Source organism: Papio anubis, chromosome 1 (assembly GCF_008728515.1).
Source record: "Papio anubis isolate 15944 chromosome 1, Panubis1.0, whole genome shotgun sequence".
Lineage (NCBI taxonomy): Eukaryota > Metazoa > Chordata > Mammalia > Primates > Cercopithecidae > Papio > Papio anubis.
This window is the reverse complement of record NC_044976.1, coordinates 131,166,698-131,181,820: the sequence shown is the minus strand read 5'-3', so window position 1 is coordinate 131,181,820 and position 15,123 is coordinate 131,166,698. Positions and strand designations below refer to the sequence as shown.

Here is a 15,123-nt window from a genome sequence, read left to right as displayed (position 1 = left end):
TGGTCTTGAACTCTTGACCTTAGGTGATCCACCCACCTTGGCCTCCCCAAGGGCTGGGATTGCAGGTGTGAGCCACTGACACTGGCCTCCATTTTGCTATTAAGCTCATTAAACTCATTCAATTAGTTTTACGTTTCAATCATCGTATTATTCAATTCTACCCTTTGGTTCTTCTTTATATCTTCTATTCTTTTTTAAAAGACTTTCTAGGTTTTTTTGTTTATTTGTTTTAAATGTGTTCATAATTGCTAGTTGAAGCATTTTTACTATGGTTTCTTAAAAATCCTTGTAAAATAATTCTAACATCTGTGTCATCTTGGTTTTGGTGTCTGTTGCTTGCCTTTTGTTCATTCAAGTCGAGATTGTCCTGGTTCTTGTTATGATGAGTAAAATTTGACACCATGAGGATAAGGTAGGGGACCACATTACTGCTGAGCAGTGGTAAAAATCCAGACTCTCCATTTGGCCTTTTCTGACACCACCCAAAGGAAGAACTGGGAGGAGTGCCTCATTGCTTCAGGGAGGGAGTGGAGGTTCAGTCTTCCTACTTAGCCTCTTCTGATGTCACCCCAGTGGGGAGTGGGGAGTGGGGAGGGATGATTCCTTATTGCCAAGGGGTGGGGTAGGGGGTTGAAATATAGGTTTTCCACTTGGCCTTTGCTGGTAGGGGTGTGTGTCCGGTATTTCCACCTGGTGTTTGGCTAGAATATGGTGATTATTGTTTAAAGGCTTCTATTCCAGCAGTCCCCTTTCCAGTCTTTTGGCAAGAGAGAACAGAAAATCCTTGGGATTGACATTTCTAGATTATATTCTCATCTAGCACACAGCCTAGAATACACAGGGGTCAAAAAGAAAACACAGGTAACTCATTGTCATGTCATTCCTCATGTCCAGAGGTCCCTTGCGACCACTTCGTCTCTCAACTCTTTAGAATCTTCTTGTGTTTGTGTTTTATACATTATGTCCAGGGTTTTATTAAAATCTGTGATTAGTGGCAAGAATAGAGATAAATTCACTCACTCCATCTTGTCTGTAATTTCTCATGTCTGATCACATGTTTTTATATCCATTCTCTCCACTGACTTGATTGAAATAATGGTGAAATCTTTTAAAAAAGACTTCATGTCAAGTGGCAAAACGAATCAATGTGGACTTGAAAAACACAGTAATGATAGATAAAACATTTTCAAATGTATTAAAATGTATGGCCTTGCTCAAAACTGAGGTGAAAATTTCTGTGAGTGAGAAACATTGTAGAAATCCACAGCACATGAAAAGTGAGGACGTATGTGTCTAAAAGAAGCCTTGATACCCAAATCCTGCAAATACAGGAAAAGAAAATTACACACCAGCATCACTCATGAACATAGTTGCAAAGATCCTAAGTGACACTTTAGCAAATCAAAGCCATTGGCATATAAAAACACACCATGACTAAATAGCATTCATCCCATGAATGTGAGAATGGGCCAATATTTCCAAAATTTATCAGCATAGTCCACCACATTGATTAAATGTAAAACAACATATGATCATCTCAGAAGACATAGTAAAAACTTTGATAAAATTAAATATGGATTCATAATTTCAAAAATTTTTAGTAAACTTTAGCAAACATCATACTTAATGCTGAACCTTTAGAAGAAATAGTATCAAAGTCAGGAATAAGATAAGGATTTCTCTAGTCACTGATAGAATTTATTAATTAACTGGTATCTTGGCCAAAGCAACGAGACAAGAAAAATAAAGAAGATGTAACTATATTAGAAAGAGAGACAAATAATTGTTATTTTCAGACCATATCACTGTGGACATAGAAAATCCAAAGGAATCTGCAAACAATGAGAACTAATAAGAGACTGAGCATAATGTCTGACCATAATTGCAAACAAGACATTTTTCTAACTTGGGTCACAGGTTGACAACTTGTTTACTAATATTGACCTTATTTTATTAAGAACCAGAGAGGTATTTTCCCCAAAATTACACAGCATTTTATTATCACAGCCAAGATATCAACTAAAGTATTATGATGACCTCAAACCCAGTAATACCTCCATTACGAGGTATCACCCATTTGTGCACCATACTAGTACAAATGTGGCAATGGCAGAAATAGTAGTTTTAAAGTGCCATGATTATGAATCCTGAAAATCTCGGCAAACAGAATGAGGATGGAGATGAGATATCCTGTATAAATTGACCTAGAAGTGATTTTGGAGCAGATCTTTCATTCTCATTCAAACAATTTTACTCTTGTTTCATGTCTCAGCTTTCCTTATTCCTGAAAATGACAAGATTTCTGGGAAGATATGGAGAGAAACTATTATGAAATGGAAAGAGACCTGAACTGGGTGGAATGAGATCAGTGAAAAGTCCTGGGGGTATCCCACCAAAAAAACATCTAGAGAAGAACTGAAAATGAAAGTAAAGCCTATGTTGAATTAGAAAGTAACTGCCTTTGTAAAATAAAATTTAATTAAAAGCATTTGGTAGTTAATCATTCCCTCTTTCTTGAGACATTTTGGCCCATGAGACTCTACTCTCTCTTGGTTCTCTCCTTCCCAAGTGTTATGGCTTGGATATTTGTTCCCTCCAAATCTCACATTTAAATGTGATCCCCAGTGTTGGAGATGGGGCCTAGTGGGAGGTGTTTGGGTCATGAGGGTGGATCCCTCATGAATGGCTTGTTGCCCTCCCCATGGCAATAAGTGAGCTTTTGCCCTATTAGTTCATGTGAGACCTGGTTGTTTAAAAGAGCCTGGTACCTTCCCACCTCTCGCTTTTTCTCCGTCTCTCACCATGTGACATGCCTGCCCCCGCTTCATTTTCTGCCATGATTGTAAACTTCCTGAAGCCCTCACCAGAAGCTGAGCAGATGTAGGTGCCATTCTTGTACAGCTTGCAGAATCATGAGCCAAATAAACCTCTTTTCTTTATGAATTACCCCGTCTTGGGTATTCCTTTGTAGCAATGGAAAATGTCTCTGGGTTCAGTCCTTAGACTTACTCATTTTTTTATCTATCCTGATTCCTCAGGTGATCTCATTCAGTGTCTTGGTTTGAAATACCAAATTTTACTTCCAACTGTAACCTTTTTCTTGAATTCAAGTCTTGTATTCAAGCTACCTACTCAGAATTTCCATTTGGACATTTAACAGGCATCTAAAACTTCACATGTGCCAAATCAAACTCCTGTTTGCCTACCCTCTACCTCCTCCTCTATCTGTCTTCTTCAACTCAGTAAACTGCAGCTCCAATCACTCAGGTTTTTAGGACAGAAAATTATAATTATCCATGACTCCCCTTTCTTATCCCCATATCCATCCATTAGAAAGTTCTATTGACTTTGCCTTGGAAAAAAATGCCTAGAACCCGATAACTTCTCATTGCCTTCACCACCTTTGCCACTACCATCTCTCACCTGCGCTATTGCAGCAGCCACCTAACTAGTCTCCTTGCCTCTATCTTTGTCACCTATAATGTATTTTTCACAGGCTACTAAAGTGATGCTTTAAACACATAAGTCAGATCATGTTATTCCTCTGCTTGCCAATTGTCTCCCATAGTTCTTTGAATAAAATACAAAGTTCCTCCCAGGGCTCCCAAGACCCTATATGATGGTTCTTGGCTACCTTTTTAATGTCATCTCCCATCACTTTCCCCTGGCCTATTCCACACCTGTCACGCTAACCACCTCAAAGTTCTTGAACACTCCAAAGCTTTTGCACTAGAGGAGGGCCCTTCCCCAGATAGCCATATGGCTATCTCTTTCTTGAGATCTACTCAGTGTCACCTATCAGACAGGGGCTCCTGTGCCCCCATAAAACATCACTCCCTGATCTTTTACTCTCTATCCCCTTACCCTGCCTTATTATTATTTTTTCCTTCTAGGATCTGCTACCCTAAAATCTAAGAAGCATCAGAAGAAAGACTTTGTCTGCTTTGTTCGCTGCCCTATCCCCAGTAAGTAGAACAGTGCATGGTATACAGCAGACCTTCAATAAATACATCAAATGAGTAAATGGGTAGCAATAAAAATTGAGTAATTAAGAATTATATCCAGCATTTCCTTCTTTGTATTTGGAGAAGAAAATTAGGAGCACAAAACAGTCTGATTTCTGAGGCCCTCATGACTCCATCTTTGTGAGATTGGTATGATGGTAGAGCAGAGTGTGGGCGAAAATTTAGAAACTCCAGAAAGTTGAGAGAAAATTTAGAAAGAATGCTTCTGCTTTTCAAGGGGGGAGTTTGTGTCACCTCAAATTGAGAAACTGTTGTTGCTTATTTAAGCCATCCTTAACAGTGCTGTCAACAACTAGTGTAGTTTAAAAAATGGCATTTCATGCAAATCAAAACCACAGTGAGATACTATCTCATGCCAGTTAGAATGGCGATCATTAAAAAGTCAGGAAACAACAGATGCTGGAGAGGCTGTGGAGAAATAGGAACACTTTTACACTGTTGGTGGGAGTGTAAATTAGTTCAACCATTGTGGAAGCCAGTGTGGCCATTCCTCAAGGATCTAGAACCAGAAACACCATTTGACCCAGCAATCCCATTACTGGGTATATACCCAAAGGATTACAAATCATTCTGCTATAAAGACACATGCACATGTTATGTTTATTGTAGCACTGTTCACAATAGCAAAGACTTGGAACCAACCCAAATGCCCATCAATGATAAGACTGGATAAAGAAAACGTGGCACATATGCACCATGGAATACTATGCAGCCATAAAAAAGGATGAGTTCATGTCCTTTGCAGGGACATGGATGAAGCTAGAAACCATAATTCTCAGCAAACTAACACAGGAACAGAAAGTCAACACCTTGTGTTCTCACTCATAAGTGGGAGTTGAACAGTGAGAACACATGGTCACAGGGAGGGGAACATCCCACAGTAGGGCTTGTCACGGGTTGGGGGCTAGGGGAGGGATAGCATCAGGAGAAATATCAAATGTAGGTGACAGGTTGATGGGTGCAGTAAACCACCATGCCATGGCAGGTGTATACCTGTGTAACAAACCTGCATGTTCTGCACATGCATCCCAGAAATTAGAGTATAATAATAAAAAAATAGCATTTCAATAATCACTTGTTTTTCAAGACACCCATAATTAGAGTATGTTATATAGCAAGCATAGTAGTCACCTTCTTTTTATTTTTTAACTTTTTATTTATTTATTTATTTATTTATTTATTTATTTATATTTTTTTTATTATTATACTTTAAGTTCCAGAATACATGTGCACAACGTGCAGGTTTGTTACATATGTATACTTGTGCTATGTTGGTGTGCAGCACCCATCAACTCGTCATTTACATCAGGCATAACTCCCAAAGCCATCCCTATCCCCTCCTCCCTCCCCATAATAGGACCCGGTGTGTGATGTTCCCCTTTCTGTGTCCAAGTGATCTCATTGTTCAATTCCCACCTCTGAGTGAGAACATGTGGTGTTTGGTTTTCTGTTCTTGCGATAGTTTGCTGAGAATGATGGTTTCCAGCTGCATCCATGTCCCTACAAAGGACACAAACTCATCCTTTTTTATGGCTGCATAGTATTCCATGGTGTATATGTGCCACATTTTCTTCTTTTCTTTTTTTTTTCTGTCAGGCTGTTCTTTATTTCAGGGAGAAGCCGGGGGAGGGGCTCAGTCTTTCTTGGCAGCAGCTTTCCTCATAGCGGCCAATAAGTTGCTCAGCTCCTCCCGCTTCCTCTTGGCGCGGATGTGCGTCCCCACCCTTTTCTTGATAAACTTGAGGGTCCGTTTGTCCTTGGAGACCTTCAGTAACTCCATGGCGCGCCGCTGGTACGGGGCAAAGCCACACACCTCCCGAATCATGTCCCACACGAACTTGGTGTGTTTCGTCAGACGCCCGTGGCGGCGGCTGTGCCTGGGCTTGCTCACGTTCTTGGTCACCTTGTGGCCCTTGTTGAGGCCCACGGCCATAGGATAGCGTAGAGCCATGGCTGCTGCTCTCCAGTGGCGGCCCTGGCAGAAGGGGTGCCACATTTTCTTAATCCAGTCTGTCACTGATGGACATTTGGGTTGATTCCAAGTCTTTGCTATTGTGAATAGTGCTGCAATAAACATACTTGTGCATGTATCTTTATAGCAGCATGATTTATAATCCTTTGGGTATATCCCCAGTAATGGGATGGCTGGGTCATATGGTATTTCTAGTTCTAGATCCTTGAGGAATCGCCATACTGTTTTCCACAATGGTTGAACTAGTTTACAATCCCACCAACAGTGTAAAAGTGTTCCTATTTCTCCACATCCTCTCCAGTACCTTTTGTTTCCTGACTTTTTAATGATTGCCATTCTAACTGGTGTGAGATGGTATCTCATTGTGGTTTTGATTTGCATTTCTCTGATGGCCAGTGATGACGAGCATTTTTTCATGTGTCTGTTGGCTGTATGAATGTCTTTTGAGAAATGTCTGTTCATATCCTTTGCCCACTTTTTGATGGGGTTGTTTGTTTTTTTCTTGTAAATTTGTTTGAGTTCTTTGTAGGTTCTGGATATTAGCCCTTTGTCAGATGAGTAGATTGCAAAAATTTTCTCCCATTCTGTAGGTTGCCTGTTCACTCTGATGGTAATTTCTTTTGCTGTGCAGAAGCTCTTTAGTTTAATTAGATGTCTGTTAGGTCTGCTTGGTGCAGAGCTGAGTTGAAGTCCTGGATATCCTTGTTAACTTTCTGTCTTGTGGATCTGTCTAATGTTGACAGTGGGGTGTTGAAGTCTCCTATTATTATTGTATGGGAGTCTAAGTCTCTTTGTAAGTCTCTAAGGACTTGCTTTATGAATCATGGCGCTCTTGTATTGGGTGCATATATATTTAGGATAATTAGCTCTTCCTGTTGAATTGATCCCTTTACCAATATGTAATGGCCTTCTTTGTCTCTTTTGATCTTTGATGGTTTAAAGTCTGTTTTATCAGAGACTAGGATGCAACCCCTGCTTTTTTTTGTTCTCTGTTTGCTTGGTAGATCTTCCTCCATCCCTTTATTTTGAGCCTGTGTGTGTCTCTGAATGTGAGATGGGTCTCCTGAATATAGCAAACTGATGGGTCTTGACTCTTTATCCAATTTGCCAGTCTGTGTCTTTTAATTGGACCATTTAGTCCATTTACATTTAAGGTTAATATTGTTATGTGTGAGCTTGATCCTGTTATTGTGATATTAGCTTGTTATTTTGCTCGTTAGTTGATGCAGTTTCTTCCTAGCATCAATGGTCTTTACATTTTGGCATGTTCTTGCAATGGCTGGTACCGCTTGTTCCTTTCCATGTTTAGTGCTTCCTTCAGGATCTCTTGTAGGGCAGGCCTGGTGGTGACAAAATCTCTCAGAATTTGCTTGTCTGCAAAGGATTTTATTTCTCCTTCACTTAGGAAACTCAGTTTGGCTGGATATGAAATTCTGGGTTGAAATTCTTTTCTTTAAGAATGTTGAATACTGGCCCCTGCTCTCTTCTGGCTTGTAGAGTTTCTGCCAAGAGATCTGCTGTTAGTCTGATGGGCTTCCCTTTGTGGGTAACCCGATCTTTCTCTCTGGCTGCCCTTAACATTTTTTCCTTCATTTCAACTTTGGTGAATCTGACAATTATGTGTCTTGGAGTTGCTCTTCTGGAGGAGTATCTTTGTGGCGTTCTCTGTATTTCCTGAATTTGAATGTTGGCCTGCCTTACTAGGTTGGGGAAGTTCTCCTGGATGATATCCTGAAGAGTGTTTTTCAACTTGGTTCAATTTTCCCCTCACTTTCAGGCACCTCAATCAGACGTAGATTTGGTCTTTTCACATAATCCCATACTTCTTGAAGGCTTTGTTCATTTCTTTTTCCTCTTTTTTCTCTAGACTTCTCTTCTTGCTTCATTTCATTCATTTGATCTTCAATCGCTGATACTCTTTCTTCCAGTTGATCAAGTCGGTTACTGAAGCTTGTGCATCTGTCACGTATTTCTCGTGTCATGGTTTTTATCTCTGTCAGTTCGTTTATGGCCTTCTCTGCATTGATTGTTCTAGTTACCCATTCTTCCATTCATTTTTCAAGATTTTTAGTTTCTTTGCGCTGGGTACATAGTTCCTCCTTTAGCTCTGAGAAGTTTGATGGACTGAAGCCTTCTTCTATCAACTCGTCAAAGTCATTCTCCGTCCAGCTTTGATCCATTGCTGGCAATGAGCTGCGTTCCTTTGGAGGGGGAGATGTGCTCTTATTTTTTGAATTTCCAGGTTTTCTGCCCTGCTTTTTCCCCATCTTTGTGGTTTTATCTGCCTTTGGTCTTTGATGATGGTGACGTACTGATGGGGTTTTGGTGTGGGTGTCCTTTCTGTTTGTTAGTTTTCCTTCTAACAGTCAGGACCCTCAGCTGTAGGTCTGTTGGAGATTGCTTGAGGTCCACCCCAGACCCTGTTTGTCTGGGTATCAGCAGCGGAGGCTGCAGAAGATAGAATATTGCTGAACAGTGAGTGTTCCTGTCTGATTCTTGCTCTGGAAGCTTCATCTCAGGGGTGTACCCCGCCATGTGAGGTGTGGGGTGTTGGTCTGCACCTAGTGGGGGATGTCTCCCAGTTAGGCTACTCAGGAGTCAGGGACCCACTTGAGCAGGCAGTCTGTCCGTTCTCAGATCTCAACCTCTGTGTTGGGAGATCCACTGCTCTCTTCAAAGCTGTCAGACAGGGTCATTTACATCTGCAGAGGTTTCTGCTGCTTTTTGTTTAGCAATGCCCTGTCCCCAGCAGTGGAGTCTACAGAGACAGGCAGGCCTCCTTGAGCTGCTGTGGGCTCCACCCAGGACCCAGTTCAAGCTACCTGGTGGCTTTGTTTACCTACTTAAGCCTCAGCAATGGTGGGCACCCCTCACCCAGCCTTGCTGCTGCCTTGCAGTTAGATCTGACTGCTGTGCTAGCAATGAGGGAGGCTCCGTGGGCATGGGACCCTCCCGGCCAGGTGTGGGATATAATCTCCTGGTGTGCCGTTTGCTAAGACCCTTGGTAACGTACAGTATTAGGGTGGGAGTTACCCGATTTTCCAGGTGTTGTGTGTCTCAGTTTCCCTTGGCTAGGAAAAGGGATTCCCTTCCCCTTTGCACTTCCCAAGTGAGGGGATGCCTCGCCCTGCTTCAGCTTTCCCTGGTCAGGCTGCAGCAGTTGACCAGCACTGATTGGCTGGCACTCCCCAGTGAGATGAACCCCATACCTCAGTTGAAAATGCAGAAATCACCCGTCTTCTGTGTCGCTTGTGCTGGGAGCTGGAGACTGGAGCTGTTCCTATTTGGCCATCTTGCCCCGGGGATTCTATTTTTTAACTTTTAAGTTCAGGGATGCAAATGCAGATTTGTTACATAGGTAAACTTGTGTAATAACTGCATGTGTAATAGCTGCACATGTAATATTCCATGGTGTATGTGTACCACATTTTCTTTACCTATTGATGGGCATTTAGGTTGATTCCATGTCTTTACTACTGTGAACAGTGTGCAGCCACCTTCTTATGAGCGTGATTTTGCACTCAATTATCATCTAAAATTATTCTTTGGGCTAGATGCATCATATCTGTAATCCCAGCACTTTGGAGAGGCTGAGGCAGGAGGATTGCTTGAGGCCAGGAGTTTAAGACCAGCCTAGGCTAATATTTAAATTTTTTGGGGGGGGGCGGAGCAAGATGGCCAAATAGGAACAGCTCCAGTCTCCAACTCCCAGCACAAGCGACACAGAAGACGGGTGATTTCTGCATTTTCAACTGAGGTATGGGGTTCATCTCACTAGGGAGTGCCGGACAATCGGTGCTGGTCAGCTGCTGCAGCCCGACCAGCGAGAGCTGAAGCAGGGCGAGGCATCGCCTCACCTGGGAAGCGCAAGGGGGAAGGGAATCCCTTTTCCTAGCCAGGGGAACTGAGACACACAACACCTGGAAAATCGGGTAACTCCCACCCCAATACTACGCTTTAAGGAAACGGGCACACCAGGAGATTATATCCCACACCTGGCCGGGAGGGTCCCACGCCCACGGAGCCTCCCTCATTGCTAGCACAGCAGTCTGTGATCTACCGGCAAGGCAGCAGCGAGGCTGGGGGAGGGGCGCCCGCCATTGCTGAGGCTTAAGTAGGTAAACAAAATCGCTGGGAAGCTCGAACTGGGTGGAGCTCACAGCAGCTCAAGCAAACCTGCCTGTCTCTGTAGACTCCACCTCTGGGGACAGGGCACAGTAAACAATAACAAACATAGCAGAAACCTCTGCAGACGCAAACGACTCTGTCTGACAGCTTTGAAGAGAGCAGTGGATCTCCCAACACGGAGGTTGAGATCTGAGAAGGGACAGACTGCCTGCTCAAGTGGGTCCCTGACTCCTGAGTAGCCTAACTGGGAGACATCTCCCACTAGGGGCAGTCTGACACCCCACACCTCACAGGGTGGAGTACCCCCCCGAGAGGAAGCCTCCAAAGCAAGAATGAGACAGGTACACTCGCTGTTCAGCAATATTCTATCTTCTGCAGCCTCTGCTGCTGATACCCAGGCAAACAGGGTCTGGAGTGGACCTCAAGCAATCTCCAACAGACCTACAGCTGAGGGTCCTGACTGTTAGAAGGAAAACTATCAAACAGGAAGGACACCTACACCAAAACCCCATCAGTACGTCACCATCATCAAAGACCAGAGGCAGATAAAACCACAAAGATGGGGAAAAAGCAGGGCAGAAAAGCTGAAAATTCAAAAAATAAGAGCACATCTCCCCCGGCAAAGGAGCGCAGCTCATCGCCAGCAACGGATCAAAGCTGGACGGAGAATGATTTTGACGAGATGAGAAAAGAAGGCTTCAGTCCATCAAACTTCTCAGAGCTAAAGGAGGAATTACGTACCCAGTGCAAAGAAACTAAAAATCTTGAAAAAAAGTGGAAGAATTGATGGCTAGAGTAATTAATGCAGAGAAGGTCATAAACGAAATGAAAGAGATGAAAACTATGACACGAGAAATACGTGACAGATGCACAAGCTTCAGTAACCGACTCGAAGACCAGCCTGGGCAACATAACAAGACCCTGTTTCTATAGAAAAAATTTTTAAAATAGCTCATCATGGTGGTGCACTCTTGTAATCTTAGCCACTGAGAAGGGTGGGGCAGAAGGATCACTTAAGCCCAGGAGTTTGAGTCTGTCCTGAGCTATGATTGTACCACCCTACTGCAGCCTGGGTGACACAGAGCAAGACTCTGTCTCAAAACAAACAAACAAAATCCAACAACTATCTCTGTAAAATAACTAAATTTGACATTAAAACACGAAATAGAGAACTTTAAATTTTAAGCTAGAAAAAAAACCACAGGAATATTTGAATACCTTACATATATACATACACACACACACACACACACACACATATATATAAAATTATATATACACAATTTTTTTTGAGACAGGGCCTTGCTCTGTCACCCAGGCTGGAGTGCAGTGGCATGATCATGGTTCAAGGCAGCCTTGACATCCCAGGCTCAGGTGATCCTCCCACCTTAGCCTCGTGGATAGCTGGGACTACAGGTGTGTGCCACTATGCCGGGCTAAGTTTTGTATTTTTTGTAGAGATGAGGGTTTCCCCATGTTGGTCAGGCTGGTTTCAAACTCCTGGGCTCAAGTGATCCACTCACCTTGGCCTCCCAAAGCGCTGAGATTAAAGGCGTGAGCAACCGTGCTTGGCCATTATTATATTTTCATTACTATTTAACCAACTTTGGACATCTTGAATAGAATACTTCTTCCAATTTTCCGTGAAATATTTATATTGATGTTAAAGCCTTCCTGAGAATGCATGTAACTTTCATAATTTAATACTTGAGACTTCACGGACACCAGCCACAGACCTGACAAACTGTTATTTTCCTTCTTGGCTGGTGGGCTTGCTGCATCATAGCCACAGTCTATACTCCTGTTGGCAGCAGTGCACACTGAAACCTTGAGCTTGCTGCCTGAAGCTGGAGCACACTTCTTTCCTCTGGGGGCTTTGGTTCCCCTCCTACTCACTCACAGGGCTAAACTTGAGTGTCATATGCTGTCTAGCTCAGCAGGCTATGAGTCTACTCTGCTTTTCTTAGGTTTCCCCAGTTTCTACAAGTCACTTCTGAGTGGGCAGAGGGTGTAGAACCATTTTAGATCTCACATCTCTATTGTGCATTCCGGTTTTCACGCTCCTTCACTCACACTCTCTGTCTGGTTTCCATCAATCACTCAGCCTGACCTTTGGGAAGGGAGCTCTAGGAAGGGAGGTTACTCCTTGCTTGTAACCTCCCAGTGGCTGGTGTGACATGCTGACCCCAAGCACCTAAAGATCTATCTCAAGTATGGTGGAGGGCCTTGGGTTGAAACCATAGACCACTGTTTTTAGAAACTCATGCAAAATGGTCTGAAGTAGGATACAGCTGCTGCAAGAACTAAGATATAAGGCATGATGTTAGACCAGCACAAAAGGGAGATGATACGCTTACTGGATCATGTAAATATAACAGCATAATCAGAGTTATAAAAAGTTCTTCTCAAATAATGGAAACAGTGGAGGGTAACCAAGAGAACAGTGTAATAACTGAATGCAATTTAATCTCTTACAGTACATTGCCACCACTACAGAAAAGTAGAGTTTTAACTTCTTTGTTATGAATCTCCACCTCTGATGATCGAGTGTGCCTGCAATTCTGTAAGATCCAAAAGGGGAGGAGGCGATGGTACCTCTTTCTGTATTCCCTTAACCTCCAGAAAGAATCTTCAAAGTTTAGTCAAATGTGAAATTAGTAGGTATTCCTCAAGAAATCTCTCATTTCTAACATTAATTTGCTAGTTCAGGGATGATATTGTTTGAATGTATGTCCCCTCCAAATGAAATGTGACCCTAGTGTTGGAGATGGGACCTAATGGGAGGTGTTTGGGTCATGGGGTTGGATCCCTCATGAATGATTTGCTGTCCTCCCTGCAGCAATTAGTTCACACAATAGCTAGTTGTTTAAAGAGCCTGGAACCTCCTCCCCTCTCTCTCTTGCTCTTTCTCTTGCATGTGGCATGCCTGTTCCTCCTTCACCTTCTGCCATGATTGGAAGATTCCTAAGGCTCTCACCAGAAGCAGATGCATTTGACCCATTCATCATTTCTTCCACAGAACTTTATGTTATCTGGCTGTCCATGGCACCACTCCTGTTGTCTTTCTTCACTGATTCTATTTCTCATGTTCATTCTTATTACCTCATCAGCCTGGCCTTCACTGTTCATAGTTCTGTCACCTTTTTGGTCATAATCACTTAACAAGTCTCTAAGAAGTTCCGAACTTTCCCTCATCGTCTAGTCTTCTTCTGAGCCCTCCAAACTCTTCCCACCCCTGCCCATTACCAGGTTCCAAAGCCACTTCCACATTTCAGCAATTGCTTTATAGCAATGCCCAACTCCTCAGTTCTATTTTTTTTGTATTAGTTCAATTTGTATTGCTATAAAGTAATACCTGACACTGGTAGAGTCACTGGCTGCTTATGTCCCCAGCCTGTAAAAGCTGCAGGCACTCAACACCATTAACATCTTAATTCCTCAAATTCTTTAATTTCCTTTAAAATGCTCTAATTTCTTCCCTCCCTCCCTCCCTCCCTCCCTCTCTCTCTCTCTCTCTTTCTCTTTCTCTCTTTCTCTCTTTCTTTTGAATCTTGCTCTGTCTGGAGTACACTGGCATTATCTCGGCTCACTGCAACCTCAGTCTCCCAGGTTCAAGCGATTCTCCTGCCTCAACCTCCTGAGTAGCTGGGACTACAGGCACGCGCCAGCACCCCCAGCTAATTTTTGCATTTTTAGAGACTGGGTTTCACCACGTTGGCCAGGATGGTCTTGATCTCTTGACCTCGTGATCCACCCATCTTGGCCTCCCAAAGTGCTGGGACTACAGGCGTGAGCCACTGCGCCTGGCCAAAATGGTCTAATTTTCTTTCTTCTTTTCTAGTAAATCTTTGTCAGTCTCATTTACATATGCCTCATCCTTTGCCATCCCTTAAATGTTGGTATTACCAGGGGATTCCATCCCCAACCTGCTTTCACTTTACATATTCTTTCTGAGTAAGAATTTGTGGCCATAATTACTTGTGTGCTGGTACACAGCACAGATCTCTCCCCTGAGCCCCAGATACATATATTCATCTGCCTCTTAGACATTTTAATCTTAATATATTCAAAACTGAACTTATCATCTCTCATGTCCCAACTTGTCCCTTATCCTATCCACTGATGTGACCACCCAGGTCAGGAACCAGACTCTTCCTCTTCCCTCTTCCTTTACCTCCATATACAACCAGGTATCAAGTTCTGCTCATTCTGACCCCTGCCCTTCACACCACCACCTCTGCTTCAGCCAAGTTGAGTAATAATGAAGGCCAAGGTTTTCATCATTGCTTAGCTGGATCCCTCCAATAGCCTTAAAATGTCCCCCCTTGCTTGTGGTCTCATTCTCCTGTTTACCAGAATATTCTTTTTAACTTGTGAACCACAGTATATCACTAATCTGCTCAAAACCCTTTAATTACCTCCCTTCATGAGTCTTCAGGATAAAATTTAAACCCTTCATCATGTACACTAAAACATTAGTGATCTGGACCAGTCTGGAAACTGGATCTGCTTTCTGTATCCAGTCTTTATTTCAGCCACACTAATATCCTCATTTTCCTAAACTGGCCAAGTTCTTTGGGTAGTAAAGGTATAAAAATAAACCCTTTGGCTGGGCGCAGTGGCTCACGCCTGTAATCCCAGAACTTTGGGAGGCCAAGGCGGGAGAATCGCTTGAACCCAGGAGGCGGAGACTGCAGTGAGCCGAGATTGCGCCACTATACTCCAGTCTGGCAACCGAGTGAGACCCCGTCTCAAAAACAAACAAACAAAAACCCCTATTGTTATTTGCTTTTTTTCGTGTATAAGAAAAAATTTTACTCATGTTCATTACAGCAACCTCCTCTGATCATACACAGTTTGTATTAGGCACCCTTTCTATGTGACACCACAGTTTCCCATTTTGCAGCTTCTCAGTGTTTTTCTTCTCTGTTTTCTCCATGAGACTGTGAGTCGCTTAAGAGCAATATTATGACTTTAATTTCTACATCTCCAGGTGCA

The 15,123-nt window shown here is 42.9% G+C and overlaps 1 pseudogene across 1 annotated transcript; it reads right to left on the bottom strand.

Moving 5' to 3' along the window:
* Window positions 1-5,599: 5,599 nt before the first annotated feature.
* Window positions 5,600-6,016, bottom strand: LOC101024153 (annotated as a pseudogene). Its single transcript, XR_636874.4, has one exon. The product of XR_636874.4 is annotated as a 60S ribosomal protein L36 pseudogene (transcript).
* Window positions 6,017-15,123: the final 9,107 nt, after the last annotated feature.